General features: G+C 41.8%; 1 protein-coding gene across 1 annotated transcript in view; it reads right to left on the bottom strand.

Moving 5' to 3' along the window:
* KCNB2 (potassium voltage-gated channel subfamily B member 2) overlaps positions 1–21,834 on the bottom strand; it is a 398,856-nt gene extending 377,022 nt beyond the window's left edge. Inside the window, exon 1 of the mRNA XM_059994756.1 lies at positions 21,302–21,834. The gene's annotated coding sequence lies outside the window, so the exon portion shown is untranslated. The remainder of the gene's footprint in view (positions 1–21,301) is intronic.
* Between the last annotated feature and the right edge of the window lie 2,893 nt (positions 21,835–24,727).

Below are 24,727 nucleotides of genomic sequence, written 5' to 3'. Positions count from 1 at the left end.
TACAACCTTCTATTTGGGTGACTGACTTCAATTTCATATTCCATCTCGGTGTGTGGCATAAGTTAGATTTAGCCTCTATGAAACCAAGTAAAAAAAAATGTTCATGAAGCTTGGATAGGATTTGAACTTTTTTTTTAAGGTTTCTTCCAATAAAATTAAATTTTAGATCATGCAATGGTTGGTCTGGAATGTTTAGCAGTAAGGTTCTTGCCAAGGGATGTTTCTCAATGGGGCTCTGTTTCATAGTAAAAATACACTTTTCAACTACATTCCGGTCCCCTACTTCTCCACAACCAAACACACTGTAGGCAACGGAGCTTTTATTAAAAGCTCCAATACTGAGTCAGATTTGAGGTTAGTTTCTATGACTTAAACGTATACCGTGCTTTAGATACCCCCATGTTTGGAGACAGGAATCACAGTATGTGGCAGAAGAGAGCTTGGATGTGATCTGGTCCAGTTTCCCTATTTACAGCTTTCAAAACTGAGATCCAACAAGGCCACGTGACTTGGCTGACCTCTCTCTGGTAGTTGCTGAACTTGGACCAGAACCCAGATCTGCAGATGCCTACGTAAGTTTCTTTCCATTACACCCCAGCTCATTATTCTTTGCTTTTCACCTTCTAGTGGAAGTTTTAAAAAGCTTTTGTTTCTTTGTCTACACCCATGTCAAAACACTGGACTCAAACGACACTAAGTTGAGGCATGTTATCTCCTATACATAGCTTGTTTCTTTAGAGGGTAATGACTGCAGTCAGGCAACTAGACTGTTCTCTTCTGAAGACAGATGCGCTTCACAGAATCGTTCTTCCCTTGGCTTTGCCTCCCTAGGGCCGGTGTTTAGGATAACTACCTCCTTTGGCTCTGGACCCCTGCAGTCGGTTCTGCACGCTGCAGCCCAAACAGTGGTAGATCCGGGCCATCTCTAGTAGAACACGCTTCCACGCTTCTAGTCTCAGGATAGACACAGAACAATACAAAGGCTGCAAGGTCTGTCCTCTACTTATCTCTGCGGTTCAGTACCTTCCTCCCTCTCCCTGTGTCTCTGTTCTAACTTTTGCTTTCATTTCTTTACACGTGCCATTCGCCTTCTGCGACAGGGAATTTGCACATCTTCTATTTTCTCCCCCCATCCCCTTCAGATATTAACTCAAGGATCACATCTTAGTCAATACCACCTGACTTCCTTGAATATACAGTCATCCTCCTATTTTAAGAACTTATATATAATCAGATACCTTTACCTGGACCACTGGTCACAACAGGAGTTTTAAGTTTGCTGGGATGAGTATTTTGATTATGTGATTAATATCTATCCTCTCCACTAAACCAAGTTCCTTGTGGGCAGGATCAAGTCGGATTTGATTTATCATTGTATCCCAGGTGCCTGGCATACAGCAGACACATAATAAATATCACGTGAATGAAAAAGTCAATAATCATTTTATTTAACATTTATTTAACAATCATTTTCCTCTCCTTCCAGCTACCTCACATTACCTGCCACTCCCCAAACCCAACATGACTTTCATGTACGAAAAGCTCTTTTCCAAATTCTCCATCTGATAAACTCTTACTCGTTATTCAAGGTCAAGAACAAATATCTTGTTCAGGGAGAATTCATCTCTTCTGCCACGCTGGGTTAAAAGTTTGCTCTGTTTTAATGCTTTTCTCATTATATCGCAACTATTCACTTAGAATTCTTTCTTATTCATTCATTTAGCAAATATTTATGAGCCTTTACTCTGCTTGAGGTGACTTATATTCTAGTGGAGGTAGGTAAACATGCTACAGACAAACATACACAAGCAGCTAACTACAAAGCTGATAAAAGCTGCGAGAGAGAAGAAGGTGGTACCATGTGAGCTTTAAGTGAAAATACCTTCTTGGCTGTGAGTTCTTAGAAGTGATGAACATCTCTCGTCCACGTCTGTATCTCTGGGATGCAAGTGCTTACCAAATGTTTGTGGACTACCCGAAAGAATAGTCTTTTTGAGTGACTTTGATAGTCTTTGAATGAGTGACTAATGAATTTCAAAGCACTACTATCCTTTTTCTTGGCCACATGTTCTGGCTAACATCATCCAACGTCAGTTAATTATGGTGATTTCCAATTTGTTTAGACGTTCTGCCGGCCCTTATTTGCTTATTTTAATAAGGCCTGGGCTCAAAATAAGAGCTAGATTTTCTGGAGCTACGTAAGGAACAAGTGATAAACAAGTTAAGACTCTCTAATAATCGCTGCTGCCCCAGAGTGGAATTTGCTTCCTCCAGGCACTCCTGGGCCTGGTAATATTCAGGCAGACACCAGGTGACCGCCTGCTCTACTGAGAAATGGACAAGACTGTCTCCAAGGCACCTTCTATCTCTGAAATTTCCTGGTTCTATGAGATTTCTGTGTGACCTCAGCTCATCTACATATTCCACCGGATAGATAAAGAACAAGAAAAAAGTTCACTCTGGTCAATTTCTTAAGTTTAAAAGTTGACAAAAGTGAATTTTCAATTCCTCAGTGTATACTCACTCCTAGGTAAAGTATTCGAGCCAGAAAAGCCATTATGATAGAACTGCTACTAATAAAAGGCCAAAGAAAAGAAAAGAAAGCATCAAAGTTAGAGTCTAAACTTTTTTCTAAAGATGAGCTTATACCCTTCAATGATGAGCTTTTCTCTTTCTAAGTGATATAAAATATTGTCATGTGAAGACTGTAAGAAGGGGGCAAAGGTTAATCAAAGGTATGAGCCTACAGTAATGGAGATACAAGCAGAGCAGTATTTGGATTGGGAAAATAACTTAAGGTGAAAGGCAGAAACTTTCCCGATGTATTCAAACCACAATGTATAGGTGACCTTATCTTTAGACTCAGAGCAGACGACTGCGCAAACTCACCTTAGGACCCTCAGTGTAGCCACATCCATCGGTACCCTTCCCTCTTTTCCTGACTGTGCATATTCAAAATGATGTGTTCTAGATTCCAGCATGAAAAAAAAACAATTTCTAACAAATCAATGGTATCCTTCATTAATGGATCTGATTTAAAAAATGAGAACGTGTCACAAGTAATTTGCTTGATTTTTTTTCCCCCTGTGCATTAAGGAGAAAAGGGAAGAGGTTCACTGAACTATAAACATCCATCTCCATATCCCTTATGAATAATGTTTTCCATCTGCCCTTGTCATCAGTGAGGATCACTAAACAGCATTTATTAAGCGTCCATCTGTGTGTGGCACTTTATAAATATTCCTCCCCATGCCCCTGCCCACTTTCCCAATCTACCATGTGTCTCTGTTGTAGGAAATGCTAGGGAGCTACAAGGATAATAAATAATTAATGGTAAGAATGTTAAGGCAGATGGACGAGATGACCTACTAGCATCTATGAATCTTACGATGTTAAATTTACTGCTAATAATATAATTTAGCACAAATTGATAAGAAAATATCAAAGCATTTGATGACAAAAAAAATCAGCGCATCATATTCCGCCAACGATTTCTAAAATAAAAATGTGAAAATTAGGGACTACAGATGGACTGACTGAAGCCCTGAGTTCATGTGACTTGTACCAGATGATACAGTCTTGAAATAAATAATGTGAAAACAGTGTGGAAAAATCATAAAAATTATGGTTGCAACAGTATAATAGGGAAAGGGACCTGAGCCAAGGGTGAATATATTCAGAAATAAGGGCAAGCCATTGTTTTCACTGAAAGCAGCAGTGTGGTTAACGCAGGTGAAATTATGGATTTCCCCCCCTTTTTCAGTTCTTCTTTAATGTTATTCTATTCTTTTTTTCTTAAAGAAAAAAAACGAATTATATTGGTTTTAGTGATGGTGATATTCAAAACATTCTTTTGCACCTTTGCAAGCATCATGTAGTCAGGATTATAATAAAAGAGAAAGTCAGTGTAAAACAGCAATAGCTATGGGTTTCAGATTTGCCATTTGGATTTTGTTTTAGCTTAAGATCAAAATGTCCATAAGTAGAAATTGTATTTCCTAGAAGGTAGGGATATTCTTGGACTTGTAGCTGAAGGACAGCCAAAGTTATGATCTCATTTGCTTTGTGACTTTGGTTAATAATTATCATTTTTATCACTTTCCACATATTGAGTGATTATTCTATGCAGCCACTGTACTTATTCCGCTTAATTCTCATAATGAGAATTCTCATTAACTGTCAATCACCTTGGGGTGGGTATTATCATCTTTGATTTACAGATAAAGAAATGGAGGTTCAGAAAGGTAAGTGCCTTGCTCAAGATGACATAACCAGTACGTGCTCATTCCAGGATACCAGTCCAGCAATATCTTAACTCAAAGCCCGTGTTCTTAACCTTCTAAGACCCTGGGGATTTTCCTTGAATGGCATGATTCTGGATGCCTTAGAACGATAAATAAATAGAAATATGAGACCAATATTGAGCAATCTTTTTAGCATGACAGAGAAGGAAAGAATGAAATAACTTTTCAAATAATTCCTGTAACACTATGTCTATCCCTTGGCCTAGACAGGTGGCATGTATACAATATATTAAATGGAATAATTTTCTTTTGGATAGAGATGGCAACTGTTTCTGCAGTTCTAAATTTTCAAAACTAAACATAAATTTTAGTGTGTGGCTTTCAAAAGTAATGCTATTAGTCGTAGTATTTGAGATCTACAGTCAAGATAGATGCTTTTAAAATATTTTTTAAATGTTAAACATATAAAATTCAGTCTTTGGAAGGGCAACACTGGTAGGTTTTAATGATCTTCCCAGGGCCCATCTGCATCAGGATGAGAAGCCAAGTCTCTTGTTCCTGAATCCATATTCTTTCCACTAGACCTTGCTACCTCAGGGCTTCAGAAATAAATATAAAATTAGAATGATGGAAGAGAAAAAATGTGAAGCAGGAGCCATCTAGCTATTTCACACCCAGTTAAACCTATAAATACTGATGAGTTGAACCTAATTATTAATGATTCCTGACTACAACATAAATCTATAATTTCTACTATGCCAATAATGGTCGGAATGGAAAGAGATCGTAAGCTGTAAATAACGCATACTGACTAAGATCCATGATTCCTTTCTCATTACCTTCCTTCCTTCCAAAACAATGTGTTACTTGGCTATTAGTATAGATTGAGTGCAGGGGGTACAAAACTGGGTAAAGGCACCCTCGCTCTCAAGGAACCCATAGGATTACTGCAACAAATATTACAGAAAATTTTGGATTTGTGCTTTTAGCATGTGTTGTGTAGGCTCAGGTAGTACTGTGTACTTAAATATTTATTTGACACCTAATTAAAACTTCCTACCTGATTTAAACATACTGAGGTAAAGGGAGAGAGAGGTAATGATGAAGATGTCTGAATTCATGGGGCTTTGTGGAATACAATCTTCATTTATGGTATGGGAGCTATAGCCTTAGCCACCATTTGGAATATTGAAGGCTCTTTGAGGTCTTAAATAAATTCTTGAATTTGATGAATTATTTAATTAATTCATTATTTACTTCATTCATTCATTCAACAATATTTACTGAGCATCTATTACATCTGTTCCAAATGCCATAAAATGCCCCAAACCCTTACTCTAATGTTCTACTTTAGCTTCATATATATATATGATTACAAACTATGTTTATTATGCTGCAAACCAAGTATTTTGCTGGGCCTGAATGAAACCAAAAGTCAAGTTAAAGAAGTAGCCTTTTAGGAGCTTCTAAGCTTTCTATGTGCACTCTTTCTATAAAGCCTAATGAAAATGCTCTCCTTAGAATGAGAAAAGACTAGGATTCCAAATTTAAAATGACATTTATCTCAAAAGTAAATTAATATTTAATGATAGTCTGATTAATAATTGTGATTTTATGAACTGGAGATATTTAGCATGAAAGCCCCTAGACACATTTGTTCTATGCAGACTAGGGAAAAGGGCTAAAGATGGACCATCTCTTTTCAAATGTTACTTTACTGTTATGTTTCAGAATTTTTCCTTCTACACACCACTTTCTCATCCTGGTATTAGCTTACTGGAAAGCTTTTCTTTTGTGGAAAGCAGAATAAGAATTCAAGAGCTCCAGTCCCATGAGGACTTTCAAAGGATTAAGAGCAACTATAATGTTATCTAGGTGATAGCTGTGAAAAGCAAATATACAGTACAATGCTTCACCTTACTTTTTTTACATATTAAATACTGAAATTATTATATCTGATAAATCTCCAAAATTGTATTAATTGGCCTGTCAAGAGCTATCATCATTTCAGATTTTTTTTTTTCCCACGAACTGAACTGTTCTTTGGCTGGTTTTTGTTAATGATCTGAACTGATAAAACGGCTTTTGTAAATAGGCACAAAAGTAAAGAAATCAATATGTGAAATAAAAGGAACTTGCTAAAAGACACAGTGCCGTGTCTGTCATTTTAGAAAGAAAATAAGAACAGAGGAAGGAGAAACAGAGAAAAGGGGAGGGAACAAAAACAGAAAAACAAATCCGAGATGGGAAAAGTGGGTGTGAGAAAGCATTTAAGGTCACATTACACTGATACTTACAAAGATAAAGTTCTACCTTTGTATAACATTTTACATTTTGTACAGTTCACACGGAGAAAGAAATGCCTTCGTTAAAGAACAATTCCTATGGCTAGAAACAAGACACAGGACATTTCAAATCTCTTTGCTAGGAGGTACAGGGAGATCCTCATCCCAGTCAAAATAGGCACTGGACTCCAGACATGTTAATATATGGTTAACTGGAGGCCAACACTGGTTGTAAATGGATATTTCTAGAATTTAAACCATACTGCTTTTGAAACTTAGAGTTCCCTAACTTAGAGTTCCCAGGCCTGCACTGTCTCATATGGTAGCCACCAGCCAGAGACGGCTATTTAAATTTAAATTTAGAATATAATTTCTCAGTCTTACAAGTCAATTTCAAGGGTTCAATAGCTTATGTGGCTAGCGCCTACCATATTGGAGAGTACAGATATAGAACATTTCCATCCCTGCATCAAGTTCTATTGGAAATCACTGGTCTAGCCAGCCTTCTCGTGAAGTCATGAGGCTGAGTATGTACTGAAATAGGGATGAGAGACAAATTCTACTGGAAGCACCATGTTCTGCCTTGTGTGGATCTCATTCCACCGTCTCCATTCTTAGCCGTGGTAGCCCCTGGACCTCCACTTACAAACTCTTCTCCATCCCAGATTCTAGGACCATCTGGCTCTCGTCAAGAAGAATGTGAAGCCTGTGTAAGTGCAAAATAGTGCAGGGCCGTGGCTTGGCGGTCCCGTTACCAGGCAGACTTGCTCTGTTCCTCCTCTGCTCAACCCTGGCCAGCAGGTCTTGGTTAATTGTGCTCTTGGTGCTGTTCTGTGACCTAGAACCTGACACAGGTCCTGGCTCCATCCATCATTTGTTGATCCATCATTGGATCAACAAAGAAACAATGATTATCAGCCATGTGCCTGGAGTTGCAGAGATGTGATGGATAGAGCAGTGAAGGAGAAGGACAGTCCCTGCCTTTACTGAGTTGACATCATTCTCACACAGGAAAATGACACCTGGCAAGTAATTACCCACAATTTAAAATGAGAATTGGGGTAAGTGCTTCAAAGGAGAAAACAGTGCTAGGAAAGGGAAGAATGAAGAGACCTGTCCCATTCTGGGAGCCCGAGAAGACTTCTTAGAGCAAGTGACTTCTGACCTGAGATGAGAGACACAGGTAAGAGTTAAGAAAGTGGGAGAGAGCGTCCCTAACAACTACGTGTGCAGGCCTCACGGCAGGTAATCCCAGGCACCTAAGGCGAACTAAAAGAAACCCAGAAATTGTAGCAGCAAACGAGGGGCGAGTGGGCCTGAGATGACGCTGGCGGGCAGGGGCCAGGCTGACCAGAGCCTGTTATGGACAACAGCTTCACACTAGTGATGCTCTGGAAAATGAAGGAGGAATATGGTAACCCCCAAATTAAAGATTTAGGCCTTTATCCTAAGAAAAGTGGGAAATCGTTTAAGGGTTTTAGGTAGATCAGTGATGTGATCAGATTTGCCTTTTATCAAAAAAGCAAAGGGCGGGAGTTCCCTGGTGGCGCAGTAGTTAAGAATCCGCCTGCCAGTGCAGGGGACACGGGTTCGAGCCCTGGTCCAGGAAGATCCTACATGCCGCGGAGCAACTAAGCCCATGCACCACAACGACTGAGCCTGCGCACTAGAGCCCATGAGCCACAACTACTGAGCCCACGTGCCACAACTACTGAAGCCCACATGCCTAGAGCCCATGCTCTGCAATAAGAGAAGCCACCGCAATGAGAAGCCCACGCACTGAAAGGAAGAGTAGCCCCCTCTCGCCCCACGCAGCAATGAAGACCCAACGCAGCCAAAAAAAAATAAAAAGTAAAAATTTTAAAAAATCACTAAAAAAAAAAAAATAGCAAAGGGCAAATGGATTAAGAGGACAGAAGAGAAGCTAAGAGTCTGCGTAGTAAGCTTTAGTGGAAGTTGAGACAGAGGTGTTGGTAGTTTGATGACGGTAGAGGAAAGGGCCCGGTCCACTGTGCCTGAATCCCTGAGTTGATAATGTGACCATCACGTGGCTTTCCTAACACACACCTAGGCCTAAACTGGTCTGAACCCCGCTAGTTACTTAACATAGACCTCTTCCTCAACTCTAAGTCCCCCCAAACTATAGCATATGGTCCTATGGGGCTGGATCATCTTAACCTTGCCTGCCCCACCTGCCCCTGCCTGTCTAAATCTCCAAATACGCCCTGTTCTCAGACTAGCATCCCCCTATTTGGCCAGGACTTGCCCCCGTGCTCCTTCAATCTAACCTCCTGCCTACCTGGACTGCCATCTGCCATCTGTCTCCACTCACTCTAGATGCCACATGTGCCTACCTAGTTGATCTCCTTTTAGGACCAGCCTATCCTGACATTACTAAGTGCTCACTGCTAGAAGATAAAAGGAGAGTGGGAAAAGAACCAAATAGCTCAAGTCCTGGAGTCTGCAAGAAATAAACTAGGTGATCAGAAGCAGAGCATAAAAGTATCTCGGGTAACAATGGCGACATAATGGCCCAACTGCCCTAGTTCAGCAAAACCACAGCCTACATGCTGTTCCTCACTCCAGAAGCACCACCCTCACCCTTTTGTTTTCAGGAGGCTCGCCTCTGCCGATCACCTTTCTTTTCCAAATAGCTCATAAGGAAACACTGATCGTTTGAGCCAGGGCAGACTCACTGTACTTGGCCACTAGAGAGGAAACTGGGGGTTCCTATGGTTGCCTTCAGATAGACTGTAAGCCCAGCAAGGGTAAAGACCAATTTTGTTTAACCTGGTGACCCAGAAGAGTGCTTTACATATGAAAAGTGCTTAATAAATATTTGCTGGGGCTTCCCTGGTGGCGCAGTGGTTGAGAGTCCACCTGCCGATGTAGGGGACGCGGGTCTGTGCCCTGGTCTGGGAGGATCCCCCATGCCGTGGAGCAGCCGGGCCCGTGAGCCATGGCCGCTGAGCCTGCGCGTCCGGAGCCTGTGCTCTGCAATGGGAGAGGCCACAACAGTGAGAGGCCCGCGTACAGCAAAAAAAAAAAAAAAAAAAAAAAAAAATTTGCTAAGTGCATATCTTTTAAAACACTGGCTACAACTTCGAGCCAACTGGACTGTGAGAAAGCAACAAGCCCTCTTAGTGAAAGAACTGCTGCTTTGTCTCAGAAAAGAACATCATGGACTTTTTGGCTCTTCCAGGCAAATCCCCTTGTGGACTTACACACCAAGTCCACTGGCACCTTGGGAAAGGATACAGGGAAAATTTTAGATGAAGAGATGTGAGGAAGAGTCTAGAGCAAGAGGAAGGCCTAGCAAATGGCTGGTATCTGGGCCCCAGAGAGAACCAGGCCAGTGAGCAAACCCCCGTGGTAAGAAGTGGTAAATACATTTCTAAGAGCAGTGACATCTAACATTCAATTAGAATTAGTTTCTTGTCTACGGTATAATTACCATCCTTTATCCCAAAGCACTCAGCCAGAGTCTGTAAGCTACAAGAGCCTTATACCAGGGATGATTTAGAGAACGAAGGAAAATGTGTGGCAGTCCCAGAAGCCTGGGTCAAAAACCAAAGACAGGACAGGAGTGAGATGGGGGAGATGCCATCAATAGTGTGGATGAACTAGCAAGTGAATGCAGTTCAAACCCTTTCCCCCAAGTTTATTCTGGAGGAAGATGACGGTAGCAGGGAACAGGTAATTGTCTACCTAAACTTAGGTTTCAATTTTGTAAGAAAGAGTTGTCACTGAGACGTTCTGGGGATGCTGGGATGACATTTCCCAGCGCCCCCTGCACCCAGGTGAGCCATCTGACTAGCTGTCATCAGTAGACTATAAGCAGAAGTGTTGTCACATATGAGCCAGGAGGTTTAAGAAGTCGATGTCTTTTCAATGCTCACTGTTGCTCTCTCTCCATTTGACTGTTATGCGGGTGAGAAATAAACATTTATTATGTTTAGCCACTAATAGTTTAGTTCATTACAGCAGCTAGCATCAACCTAACTTATTCTGAAATTGACACCTTGAAGTGGGTGCTGCCTTAACAAAAATCTGATTATGTGCTGTTGGCCATTGCCAAGGAAAAAACGACCAGAGACCTGGAACCCTGTTATGCCCTGGCAAAACTGGGATAACTTAGAGGGCAGGTCTACAGCTCTAGAGGAAATGGTTGGAAAGAGCCAGAATGCTAGTATGTGATGGTTGCCCCTCACCGCCTATATCAAGGTATCCCAAGATAATGGATGAATTCATGAAAGAACTGGCTAGTTTGAGAACAGAAATAAGGGCAAACAGCCAAACTCTAGAAATATAAGACTACAAAGCTGGAACAAGCCCCTGCTTCAGGGACTCTAATGGTGAGGAATGACACTGAAAAAGGCTCTGAATAACAAATGTCCATTAAGACTCCCCAGTTAGAAAAGGGACTCAGCCTTGCAGCAAAGATCTGATTAATGAAGTCACCTAACCACCCAAGCCTATCATGATGCTTCCCATTCTTCCCTCTTCCAAATGGGAATTCTGAATGCAATTATTCTAAACCCGATCCACCATTGCAGAACAGGAGGCCAGTAACCTGCCTTTTAAGTATAAAGGTTTCTGGACAAGGAGGGGCCATATACAGATTTAATTGGGGAGGAGGGGTTTAGCGTTATTACCCACAGAACCTGGACGTTGAAATGGATGCAGCGACCAAGAAGGATTCAGGTAGTCTCCCGGGGCTGAGGTTTTCCTACATGTAGCCACAGAGGCAGAATACGATACAAATAGCTGTTTAGCAAAATCTGTGCTTCCCCTTTCATGGTATAGGAATGTTGCTAGGGAGTTGCTGCCCAGCCAGGGGTTACATATTCCCCTCTATGTATTTAGATGGAGTGATGTGATCATCTCACTGAGAGAATGTGAATGGCAGCAAGGTGTGTCGCCTCTTGGATGTGCCTTCTCTGTGCTCATTCTCTTCCACAGCTGCCAGCTAGATGCAAAGAACTCCAAGTCCCTAGTGTAGATGGAAAGAATCTGGGTCCCCAAATCACCACATGGAACACACACAATGGACTCTCATATGAGCCAAAAATAATCTTCTACTCTATCAATTACTGCAAAATGGAGGTTTACTACAGAAGCTCAAGTTACCTTAACTAATGCAATGGCCTTTGAAGAAGAAAGAGGCTTCAAGTGTGCCGTGATGGGAGCTGGATGATTGCGAGACACTTTATTTACAACTGTTTGCTACAGGGTATCCAAGCCCTTCTCCACTTCTTCACCGTTCCTCTTAAAGTTAAGTCCTGCGCCCTATCCTACCTGTATTCCTCAGCAGTCTCCCAGCTCGTCTCCCAGGCATCAATCTTCTTTCCTCTTATAGTCCCTCTTCCTCATGCTAGCTCAGAGACTGTCCCCCAGTAAAAGTGGACCACATCACTCTATTTAAAACTGCAGTTGACCTCCGCTGCCTGTCCTACAGGATAAAATCCAAGGGGCTTTGCAAGGCATACAACACCTTTCCCATTTCATCCCCAAGTTCTTCAGTCTTATCTGTCATCACTTCCCTACAACTGCCAACGTTGAGCCCCAATGAACAGCCAGGCCCTTTTTACAACACTGCTTTGCAAATGCTGTTCCCTCTGCCTAGAATGTTATCCATCTGCCTCCTTTGTAGCCTGGAGGCCGCTGACTCATCTCTTAAAAATTAGCTTAGCTGTCACTTCCACTGTGAAGTCTTGTCTGACACTCCCACGTAGAACATAAAACGCTGACAGTTATGATCAGAGCAGTCAGCTTCGCATATGGTACGTACTATTACTTTGTTTCTAGTGCTTAGAAATCTAAGGGGTTGAATTTTGTTGCTGCTTGTTTTGTTTATTATTTAGTCAGCCTCTAAACTTCCCTTCTGACTAAAAACTTAAGAGAAGTCTGATTTTTCAAAATAGCCCAATTATGCATTAGAATTACAGTGGCTTCCTTCTGTAGGAGAATATAGCCATAATCAGTGCTGCTGAATGGGATTAATCCAGTCCTTCTGACAGAGGCTTCTAAAATCGTTAAGCATTTGGAAGGCGAGGCCCAGGAATGCAAGAAACCCTACAACGTGGGTAGAAATTCTGTGTCCTCCATTATTTTTACACTTTCATCAGACACATAAGTAAATGAAAAACTTGCTTATTATTATCTGTGACTAGATTCTAACCTTGTTGTACACAAAATATTTTTACATAGGAATGTTCCAGGAATGTAACTGCCATACTGGGAACTTCACCAGGATTTGCTCACCATTTTGGAAAGTCACATCACCCACTGTAACACTGCTCATGTTAACTGACTCACTAATACAACACACCCACATCTGTTTGCAACTGTAGCTGTCACACTCAATGAACATATTTACTTTGTTCTTATTTCAAAATGCCAAATATACAAAAGTGTCATTGATATTCAGTTGAATATTTTCTCTTAAGTCCAAATTCATGCATTTCAAGTAGCAAGCACCTGACTGCTTTAGGACATCTTTTACTGTAGTATACCTGAGCGTACACATACTGATACACTTGCAATTTTCATAAGCTGCTTTCCTTTTATTTCTTCTTTCTATTACAGATAGGGAATTTATATTGATTTTTGAAATATTACATGTGTAGACAGGTTACACTATCTGTAATATCATTTCAGGAAAGTAAAAGGGATATTACAAAACACTGCTTGAGAAAAAGGGGGCATTGGGTCTGACTAAGTAGAGAATCACAGCTACATGCATCTAGGAATTCAAAGAAATCCTATTTTTTTTTACTCTTGGGATGCTTTTGTTAGGCAACTACTCAGCTGAACTGCCATCCTGCTCCACTGATAGCTTTTAAGGCATTTTGTTATGGTTTATGTGTCTACATGTGTAGGCTGTGAATGTATGATGTCTTATTCGTATTTGTGTCCCCAACACCTCGCTTAGGGCTTGACACAGAGAAGCAGCTCAGTAGATACCTTAAGGATGAAATAACAAATGAGAATCCTGAGAGGCATGCAGTCCCTGGCTCTCTCCATAGAACTCTGAATCAATTATTCAACATTTTGCCTGTACCAATATTATAAAGCTTTCTTCATTCTGCCTGATGTCAGAGTCAGTTACGTACAAACTCAATTTTCTCTCCTCCTTGTTGGGCCAGGCAGTAATGTGTTCACCTCTGTATCCTGAAAGAACCCTGCATAGAAGCAGCTGTAAATAAGTAATATTTAAGTCAAATTATTCCCCGGGAATATTGCTATACATAATGGCTGTGTTTTTAGTACTAACCGTACTGTACTTCAGGTATATTATCGATTCACAGGGTATTTGTGGATTGGTCTGGACACCGAAGCATCATCTAAAGTACTGTTTCTATAAATGTATTACAAGTTTCAAAAAACCCAAACTTTTAAAATCAACCTTTATACTCCAAGCCAGTTGTAGGTTGAGAGTTGTCTATAATACAATGCAACTGGGCCTATGAGACCTAACATCTGTGAGAGAAATTAAAATGTCAATCAATCATGAGGCTGTATCTGAAGATTGGATTGGATGGCATCCTGCAGGCAATACTTGGCCAGTTTATCTTCCAAATTTAATGATGGTATTTTTTCATATCAACAAAAGCAGTTGATATTTTGAAAGAACTTTACTTTAAATCTTATAAAAACTTTTCTTGATGAAAAACTCAGCTTATGATTTGATTTATGCTTTCATGGTTTTATTATAGTTATTTATCACTTAGTAAAATAAATGCACTCTAGACAATATACTAGAAAGTAAACCTGTTGGGCTTCCCTGGTGGCACAGTGGTTAAGAATCCGCCTGCCAATGCAGGGGACATGGGTTCAAGCCCTGATCCGGGAAGATGCCACATGCCTGGAAGCAACTAAGCCCGTGCGCCACAACTAATGAGCCTGCGCTCTAGAGCCCGCGAGACACAACTGCTGAGCCCACGTTCCACAACTACTGAAGCCCGCACGCCGAGAGCCCGTGCTCCGCAACAAGAGAAGCCACCACAATGAGAAGCCCGTGCACCATAACAAAGAGTAGCCCACGCTCGCCACAACTAGAGAAAGCCCAAAAATAAATAAATTAATTAATTTAAAAAAAATTATAAATAAATAAAATAAATAAATAAATTTTAAAAAATTTAAACAAATAAAGTAAACCTGTTAAGTGACTATATTCCAATTTCCAATATATTGGGGGTACATTTTACAGAAGAAAAAGTGGGGACAGGGGTAAAAGAAAATTATATTGCAAAACGAATAACTTCCTCTCAATATATGAATATTTAATTCTAAAAAATAAATTTAAAATATTTATAATACTATACTTTATTCAAAATAATTCACATTTTTTAAAAAAAAACTGAAACTGAATATAAAATAAACTACCATTAGAAATTGTCCAGTCAGATCATGTGCCTTGCCCAGTGTTAGTCTCTGGTCACTGTAAAGGCAGTACTTCCTAATGTTCTAGCATTCTGATAAAATTCCACCCATCTTTTAAAAATCAGCCTCTAAACTACCTTCTTATTTCAAATTCATAATGAAAGTTTGGGGGGTTTCTCCTATTTAAAATGAAGTCCCTATTTTTGGTCTTTTCCAAGCATTCTCTGTCATAATAACTATGGTAACCCTTAATGGGAGGATATAGCTCCAAATAAATCTAGGAGCTGAAAACATCATTTCTCATTCTGCCGGAGATCATACTTCTTAATGTTTAACATCATAGTGGTTAAGTGAAGCCAGAATGCCTGGGTTCAAGCTTGAATGTATCATTTACTTCCTATGTGACTTTAGACAAGAAAAGTCTCTGTAATTTAACTTTTATGTCTATATAACAGAGTATTAGTGATAGCTGCCTCATAGGGTGGTTGTCAGAATGAAAATATTTAGCATTTTTAAAACACTAAAAAGTGGCTGGCTCAACTATGTGTTACAATAATAATAATGAAAATAAATTTATTTTATTGACATAAATAAAATAATATAAATGTTATAATAATAAAGCTTTAATTTAATTTAAATTTTAAAAAATTTTAGTAAAGGTTATTATTATTATTGTTGTCTTCTAATAATTCCCCAATGCCTAGACTGTGACAAATTTTCATGAATCTGCCTTAATTAATTCATTTATTTATTAAGTATGAAATTGTGAAATGCACACATGTATGCAAGAGATCCCTGATTTTGAACCATATACACAATTCTTCAATTAGTTATTCAAGTTTTACTCTCTATACTGTAAAAATCCTTGGGGGGCAAGGACTATGTCTTCTATCTCTTTTGTGTTTGCTACATTCTAATCAAGCACTCCTCTTCTTATACATAATGAGTATTAAATGAATTAATGAATAAGCTAGTGAGTGGATACATGGCATTAAATCAGCACAGACAGGTACAATTCAACCTACAGGAACAGGCACTTTTCCCTTAAAGATAATACAGTAGGATTTGGCTTACACAGGCCAAGGAGCACCAAGCCTTACACACTTGACCTTCTGCCAGACAACCTGGAGTTTTGGTAAAGAGTTGGTGGGAATACATATTTTAGAAGCTCAGGGAGGAAATAAGCAATGAACAAGAATGGACTACAGATCCAAAGTACAAAGATACTTGTAGTATATGACTAAAAATCTGAAGGCTGTGCTGCTTTATAAGGTTTATTTTATCACTTCGGGAGTAACAAGGCTATAAACTCTTACCTTAAAAAATATCACCTAAGTAAAGCTGTCACTGTTTGCAGATGACATGATCCTATACATAGAGAACCCTAAAGATGCTACCAGAAAACTACTAGAGCTAATCAATGAATTTGGTAAAGTGGCAGGATACAAAATTAATGCACAGAAATCTCTGGCATTCCTATATACTAATGATGAAAAATCTGAAAGTGAAATCAAGAAAACACTCCCATTTACCATTGCAACAAAAAGAATAAAATATCTAGGAATAAACCTACCTAAGGAGACAAAAGATCTGTATGCAGAAAATTATAAGACACTGATGAAAGAAATTAAAAGATGATACAAATAGATGGAGAGATATACCATGTTCTTGGATTGGAAGAATCAACATTGTGAAAATGACTCTACTACCCAAAGCAATCTATAGAGTCAATGCAATCCCTATCAAACTACCACTGGCATTTTTCACAGAACTAGAACAAAAAATTTTGCAATTTGTATGGAAACACAAAAGACCCCGAATAGCCAAAGCAATCTTGAGAACGAAAGAAGGAACTGGAGGAATCAGGCTCCTTGACTTCAGACTATACTACAAAGCTACAGTTATCAAGACGGTATGGTACTGGCACAAAAACAGAAAGATAGATCAATGGAACAGGATAGAAAGCCCAGAGATAAACCCACACACATATGGTCACCTTATCTTTGACAAAGGAGGCAGAAATGTACAGTGGAGAAAGGACAGCCTATTCAATAAGTGGTGCTGGGAAAACTGGACAGCTACATGTAAAAGTATGAGATTAGATCACTCCCTAACACCATACACAAAAATAAGCTCAAAATGGATTAAAGACCTAAATGTAAGGCCAGAAACTATAAAACTCTTAGAGGAAAACATAGGCAGAACACTCTATGACATAAATCACAGCAAGGTCCTTTTTGACCCACCTCCCAGAGAAATGGAAATAAAAACAAAAGTAAACAAATGGGACCTAATGAAACTTAAAAGCTTTTGCGCAGCAAAGGAAACCATAAAGAAGACCAAAAGACAACCCTCAGAATGGGAGAAAATATTTGCAAATGAAGCAACTGACAAAGGATTAATCTCCAAAATTTATAAGCAGCTCATGCAGCTTAATAACAAAAAAACAAACAACCCAATCCAAAAATGGGCAGAAGACCTAAATAGACATTTCTCCAAAGAAGATATATAGATTGCCAACAAACACATGAAAAGATGCTCAACATCACTAATCATTAGAGAAATGCAAATCAAAACTACAATGAGATATCATCTCACACCAGTCAGAATGGCCATCATCAAAAAATCTAGAAACAATAAATGCTGGAGAGGGTGTGGAGAAAAGGGAACCCTCTTACACTGTTGGTGGGAATGCAAATTGATACAGCCACTGTGGAGAACAGTATGGAGGTTCCTTAAAAAGCTACAAATAGAACTACCATATGACCCAGCAATCCCACTACTGGGCATATACCCTGAGAAAACCATAATTCAAAAAGAGTCATGTACCAAAATGTTCATTGCAGCTCTATTTACAATAGCCCAGAGATGGAAACAACCTAAGTGTCCATCATCGGATGAATGGATAAAGAAGATGTGGCACATATATACAATGGAATATTACTCAGCCATAAAAAGAGACGAAATTGAGCTATTTGTAATGAGGTGGATAGACCTAGAGTCTGTCATACAGAGTGAAGTAAGTCAGAAAGAGAGAGACAAATACCGTATGCTAACACATATATATGGAATTTAAAAAAAAAATGACATGAAAAACCTAGGGGTGAAACAGGAATTAAGACACAGACTTACTAGAGAATGGACTTGAGGCTATGGGGAGGGGGAAGGGTAAATGGTGACAAAGCGATAAAGAGGCATGGACATATATACACTACCAAACGTAAGGTAGATAGCTAGTGGGAAGCAGCCGCATAGCACAGGGAGATCAGCTCGGTGCTTTGTGACCGCCTGGAGGGGTGGGATAGGGAGGGTGGGAGGGAGGGAGACGCAAGCGGGAAGAGATATGGGAATATATGTATATATATAACTGATTCATTTTGTTGTGAAGCTAAAACTAACATACCATTGTAAAGCAATTATACTCCAATAAAGATGTTAAAAAAAAAAAAAAGTGGATCAGTACTCTAGTACTAAATCTTGATGCTTGTTTGCTGTTCGGTGAGGAAAGGATACTTTCATATTATTGAGCTGGTAATCAGGGCTGCATTTAAAAAAAAAAAAAAATCACCTATAATGCATGTGCACTCTCCACTCCTCTGAAGCCCTTATGAAAATAATAGGCATCAGAGTTTTTTGTAAAATCCACTTGACAAATATAAGCAAACTTCAAGTAATATCACATTCTGAAGTAAATGGAAAGTCTTAACCTTATATATTTACCTTAAAATGTTCATGAGGAGATGTCCTATCAACTTTAATGATGCTTCTTATGGTGCTTCTTAGGAATTAGTCTCTCTAAGGGATAGCAAATTTCAAGGAACTAATTACTTCCTTATAATTTATCAAGAAAAAATACATTAGATCGGAATGAAATTATCTTGTAGATTTCCGATTTTTACCAGAAATTTGGTTTACTTTCATAACACACACATATATGTATACATACACATATGTATATATGTGTATGTTTATAATAATAATGCTTTAATTTTTAAACATTTTAATAAAAGTTATTATTATTACTGTCTTCTAATAATTCCTCAATGCCTAGACTGTGACAAATTTTCATGATCCTCTTCCTGAATCTGCCTTAATTATATGTCTATATATACTTAATATGTACATACATACACATACACCAGTGTCTCTTTGAACACCATTTCAAAATGCCAGATATAAATTCAAGAAAAAAAATGTTCAATGCGTAAAGAATAGCTTCCACAGACACGCAGGTAGGTATGCAAGAAACCTGGACAGATATGCTTTTAAAGTTGCCAAGAATGTGACTGAAAGCCTACCCTGTCATTTTGTTTCGCTAGCAGTCTCACTTTTGCTACCATACTGGAAATTAGAAGGGCGAGTTCATGTTCACAGTTGCTCCAAGGCATCAACAAGGAAACTTTAAAAGCCAAACGGAAAAGACTGGCTAAGGTAATAATTTTCACTAATCTCATCTGAATATTCAGCAAGCACGTATGCCTGGAAAACTGAACTGTGGGATGTGGAGACAAGTGAGACTGGAAACAGTTTCGACAGATGCACAGATTGAGTCTACTTAGAAAAACACAGGAGCAAAAGAAAAGAGAGAAACTAGCATTCTCAAAGTGGCAGGCAATGGAGTTATTTTCTGGAAGCTGTGTGTATATTTGTATATGAGGGAGATTTGGGAACACTAACACGAGAGGGCAAGGTACAGGTTAAAAGGAGGAAGAATGCAAAGAGAACTGCCAAGTGATTCACTCCTTTCTCCAAGAGTCTGAGTTGTGCCAGAAAAAAAAAAAAGGGAGTACATTAGACACAATTCTATTTGTGATAAACAACTGGTCTGAATCTGACAGCATGAGGGAGAGGAGTACAGTATTTGCTTGGTGGAGGCATATTAACTCTTTTAGGTGAGGAAGTTACTTTTCATTCAGTGGGGGAAAAGGTGTTTATACATTGGGTCCTCCAAATTCTCAGAACTGTAGCCAAACAAGTAAGTAATCACGTAGTTATGCCTTACGTTAAAGACGCCACCTCTAGAAGCAATTAAATGCACAGACACATGTACAGTGCACCCAATTACTGAACTGTTTAAGTTCTGATTAATTTAAGAACCAAGAACTCTCTAGTACAGATGTCCGCAGAGCTTATTCATGTATGACAAGTAAGCTTTGTACAACTTTATATTTATTCACACACACACACACACACACACACACACACACACCCCTCTAAAGAGTGAAATAAAGTAAAACTTTATTTTATACCTACATAATTTTTTTAATGATACCCTTTTTCAAAATCTTTCCTGTAAGTTATTCAGTACCGACAAGTTAGACTTCAGATTTCTGACTGGAATTTATCTTTCTCTTGTTCTATGAAATGTGATTATCTCGACTGATGATTTTGGTAAATAAACCAAGAGACCTCTGTCCCACACAATACTACATATTTAAAAACAATAACAAATCCTGACGTTTCCTTTGAGCTGAGCTTAAAAAATCAGATTTCCAACAAAATTCCAAAACCCATCAATGCCAAAACAGAAATGTGAAATACTATTTAAAATACTGACATTATTGCATAACTTGATAACTTAGAAGGAATGCTGAACCTGCATGAAATGAACTCAGTGTATATCTGTGCATCTTAAATTTTTCAGTGTAATCTATTATTATAACACTTGTGCGGTCATAAATGATGTATACATGGCATGTCTTTGCATACTGCACACTGAAAATTTTTATGAATGAATACACAAAAATGCTCATAATTCGAGAAAATGGATGGTAGCATACTATTTTGAAAATGGTCATTAAGCACTGGAAGCAAACGACGAGGCAAATGGTCGGTGTCTTTTGGTGCCATTCAGGGCAGTTGTATTCCCAGGTCCCCTAAGCAGAGTGTGTTGGAAACAGCCATGAAGCTCTTTCCTTAGAGACTCATTCTCTCTCTCAGGAACCCTGTGCTACACAGAACGGAGACCGTGCGCCGCTCGGAGAACAGAATGCATGCACGTCTCTGTGTTCTGAGGACTGTTCATACATCAGAGACATCACACTCCCCGAATCCGGTCCCACAAGTGTGTGCATGTGAGTGTGGCATTTACCAACAAATGAACAGAAGGCAACAAGAGCTCATCTCCTAGAAATAACATCTCCCATCCCTTCCCAGGCAGACTGCTCAGAAGCTTTTCAGGGGCTAACACTTGAGCGCCTTCCCCACGGGGATGGAGTCTTGCATTAATAACCCTCTCAGGGCTAAGTCAGCTTTGTGTGTAAGTCCACTCGGTGCCATATGGCAGTTTGCAATTCCTTTAGCAACTCAAGTCTGGCTAGGCTGCCCGCGATGATTCATTCTTAAAGGAAGACCCCTTCGGGGAGCAGCAATGCCCCCGCCACTTACCTAGCTCCCACCGACCCCGCTCTGCAGGCGGCACGGGCTCGGGCACCACAAAGGGCTGTGGGATTCCCCGCTCCCTCCGGGGCTCCTCTCCCCGCGACGGTGCCCTTCGCCAATGATCTGTCGCTGGAAATCCCCCTCCCCTCCACGGAGAGGAGGGTCTCCCCGGCTGGCTGGAGCTCCTGGCGTTTTTGGTTTTTTTTTTTTTTTTTTGGTTTTTTTTTTTTCACCCCTCTCTTTACATCCCTGACTCTGGTTCACGGTCTGTAGTAGGAAGGCTCAAAGGAGAGGCGGCGGGAGGAAGCTAAGGCATCCTTAAAAAGAACAATAATCTTCATCGATCTTCACCCCCTTCCCCTCGCGGGCCCCCATCCCCCTGCCGCCGCCGCCGCCGCCCAGACAAGAGAGGGCTGGGATAGAAAAGGAAAAATCGAGCGAGGCTGAGCTCGCAGCGCGGAAGGAGCCGGGAAGGCGAGCCGCGCCAGCCGGGGAGTTGCCGCTCGCTCGGGTTGCCCGCGGCGCGGCGGCGGCGGCGGCCGGCGGGGGCGGAGGGCGGTGGGTGCTTGGTGGGTGTGTGTCTGTGGCGGAGCCGGGGAGAGGCTGGGCGCGGGAGGCGAGGCGGGGCGCTCGGGGGCGCCGGCTTGGGCGCGCACACCGGCCCGCGGCCACCCCGCCTCGCGCTCCGCCTCCTCCCGCGCTCCGCGCACCCGCGGGTTGGAGCGACGGCCGCCGCCGCCTCCTTCTCTTCCTCTTCCTGGGCGCTAGCAGCTCTAGAGGTGGGCGGCGGCCGGGGTGGCGGGGCTGCGCGGCCGGCCGGGCACCGCCGGGGACGCCCGGGCTCGGCCTGGCGGCGCGGGAGCTGTACGCTCGAGCTGGGAGAGCGCCCCGGAGACCGGGGCGCGGGCGAGAGGGCGCCGCCCACACCTTGGCGGGCGCTTCCCACTCCTCCCGCGCGCCCGCCGCTCCCAGCTGCCCGGGCCCGGCTGCACACCCACCTGCTTCCCTCGGCGGCTGCCGCTCTGCGGAGCGAGAGGGTCCGCGGCCCCGCGGGCGCCGCGGACAGGGCGACGGGGAAAGCCCGGGGCGCCCCACCGGGATGCGCTCGGGCGGCTTCGCGGGATTCCCTGGGCCCTTCTGCTCTCGGTTGCTAGGTTCTCCCCCCGCCCGCCCCACACGCCCCTGACCCTGGCCCGCAGCTCGACCCGGGGAACTGGGGCGAGGAGAGACAGCTCCTGAGTGATGGGGCCCGGAGTATCATCCCGGGGAAACAGCGCGGGGATAACTAGGAGAGCAGAGAGGATCTGACTTTCTTCCGAGCACCTCCAGCTCCGCTTGGGGCCGTCGTCAGCCCCCAAACCCCGCTGTCCTGGGTTTGAAGGAAAAGCCTCGTCGGTGGCAGCCGTAACTCTAACTTCCCACGGGGGCGCTATTCCTACTCTGGCTTCCTTTCTTTGGCCTGCTCTCCCTGTCATCTAGAGAACTGTGCCGAACTGTGCCAAGTTCCTCCTCGGGGAGGCCACCGAATGGGCATCCAGAACTCTCCCTACCTTCATGTCGAGGTAAAGACGGGATGAACTTGAATAATAACATCACTGGGCTCTCTGGGTTGCCGACCCATGGGCTCCTCAACAGGCACGAGATAGAGACAGCCTGCGCAGTTACAGTTAACAAAGTAGCTTGAAACACCCTTTTAAAAAGAATGCAGGCCGTCACAGTGTATTTAGAGTTGGGACTCCCTTCTGAGTTTCTTTATGCCAAGAAAGATGGCTACTGAAGAAGGTCCAACACACTCAGGTTTAAACGTATCTCACTTAATCCTTGCTTCTCTTTTAGCCCTGATGTACACCGGGACGCTCCATCACCTAGGGTTCTCTACACTTTGACTTCCCACATCGCCACGGGCCTTACCTTGTGCTGGGTGGTTTTTTCGAGGTGCCAGATACTGGGCAGGATGTTTAGTATCGATGTTGGCCCTTCCGACGCCATCGCCCTCCGCCCAGGACCTATCCCGGCCCTTTGCTGTTTTCCAGGCTTCTCAAGTACGAACACTAGGAAAAGGAAGAGGACTCCCAGATCCTCAGACCTTTAGCCCCAACCCTGACCTGTTCCCAAGCTTCCGCTCCAAATTTCCAAGGACCTGCCGGGTGTCCATTATTACGCCTCCAGTCTTTCCAGCCTCTATACAGACTTCGGCAGATAACTCTTCCCCAGCTACAACCCTGACGTTATCATTCCCTGGTCACAAATGTTCTCTGGCTTCCCCATTCCCTGCCAAACAGTGTCTGAACACTTCTATGCCATTGCATGCCGCTGGAGTCTCTTCCGGGGCGCTCCTCTCCCAGTTTCGGATCCAGATCATTCCAGTATTTCACGGCCCATGTTAAACTCCGCCTCCTCCGTGACCCCTCCCTTTTGACGTCCATAGCGCTCGGTCTGAGCTCTGTCTTTAAAGACATATGACCTCCAGCTTCCTACAGAATGTATGTGCTTCCCATGTAAAAGTCTTACCATCTTAAATGTTTCTCCAGGGTAGATTCCCTATAACTTTGTTTGCGTTCTTTACATATAACCCAAAGCTACACATACAAAAAATACCTATTCATCCAACAAATATTTATTTTGCAACTTTTCTCAGGAACTCGATATTTGTTAAATGAATGGGATTTACAAAATATTTTGTCTAGAAAGACTACTTAAGATTCGTTTTAGGGGTGGTATGACCTTGCATAAATTTATGGGTGTGAAAAACCCCCTTACTTTACAAACCCTACATCGGTATCACTGATCACCTTCAATAAGAATTTAATTATTTTACAAGTGTTTTGTTTTTTTGCTTTTTTGCGGTACGCGGGCCTCTCACTGTTGTGGCCTCTCCTGCTGCGGAGCACAGGCTCCGGACGCGCAAGCTCAGCGGCCATGGCTCACGGGCCCAGCCGCTCCGCGGCATGTGGGATCTTCCCGGAGCGGGGCACGAACCCGTGTTCGCTGGATCGGCAGGCGGACTCTCAACCACTCTCAACCACTGCACCACCATTTAACATTTTAAATGTTAACATTTAAAAAATGTAAACATTTTTTTTTACCTTAAGTTTCCATTATAGTTCAGAGATCTGAATACATTTTCCTACTAAGTGGTCATTGATCAAGAGAGCAGATTATCTATTGAGTAAAACACACTGCTGCTATCTCCATCATGGGAAGGAGGGTGCTAGGAGTAATTATCCATCATGCCTGAGTCCTGTCTGTACGCCTGCAATGATATGGAAAAACAATCTTTGGAAGTAAAATCTAATTCCACTTACAAAATTACTCATAGCTCAAATGGGCTATAGAGAATAACCCTTAGTGTACAAACTTTTTGGAATAGCTCAGTTCTCCATGTGCACAGCTTGAATTCTGGAATGCTGCAAAAACTCTTTTGTGTTGATT

This window comes from Delphinus delphis, chromosome 17 (assembly GCF_949987515.2).
Source record: "Delphinus delphis chromosome 17, mDelDel1.2, whole genome shotgun sequence".
Classification (NCBI taxonomy): Eukaryota; Metazoa; Chordata; class Mammalia; order Artiodactyla; family Delphinidae; genus Delphinus; species Delphinus delphis.
The sequence above is the reverse complement of the archived record's forward strand: the minus strand, read 5'-3'. Positions and strand labels throughout refer to the sequence as shown.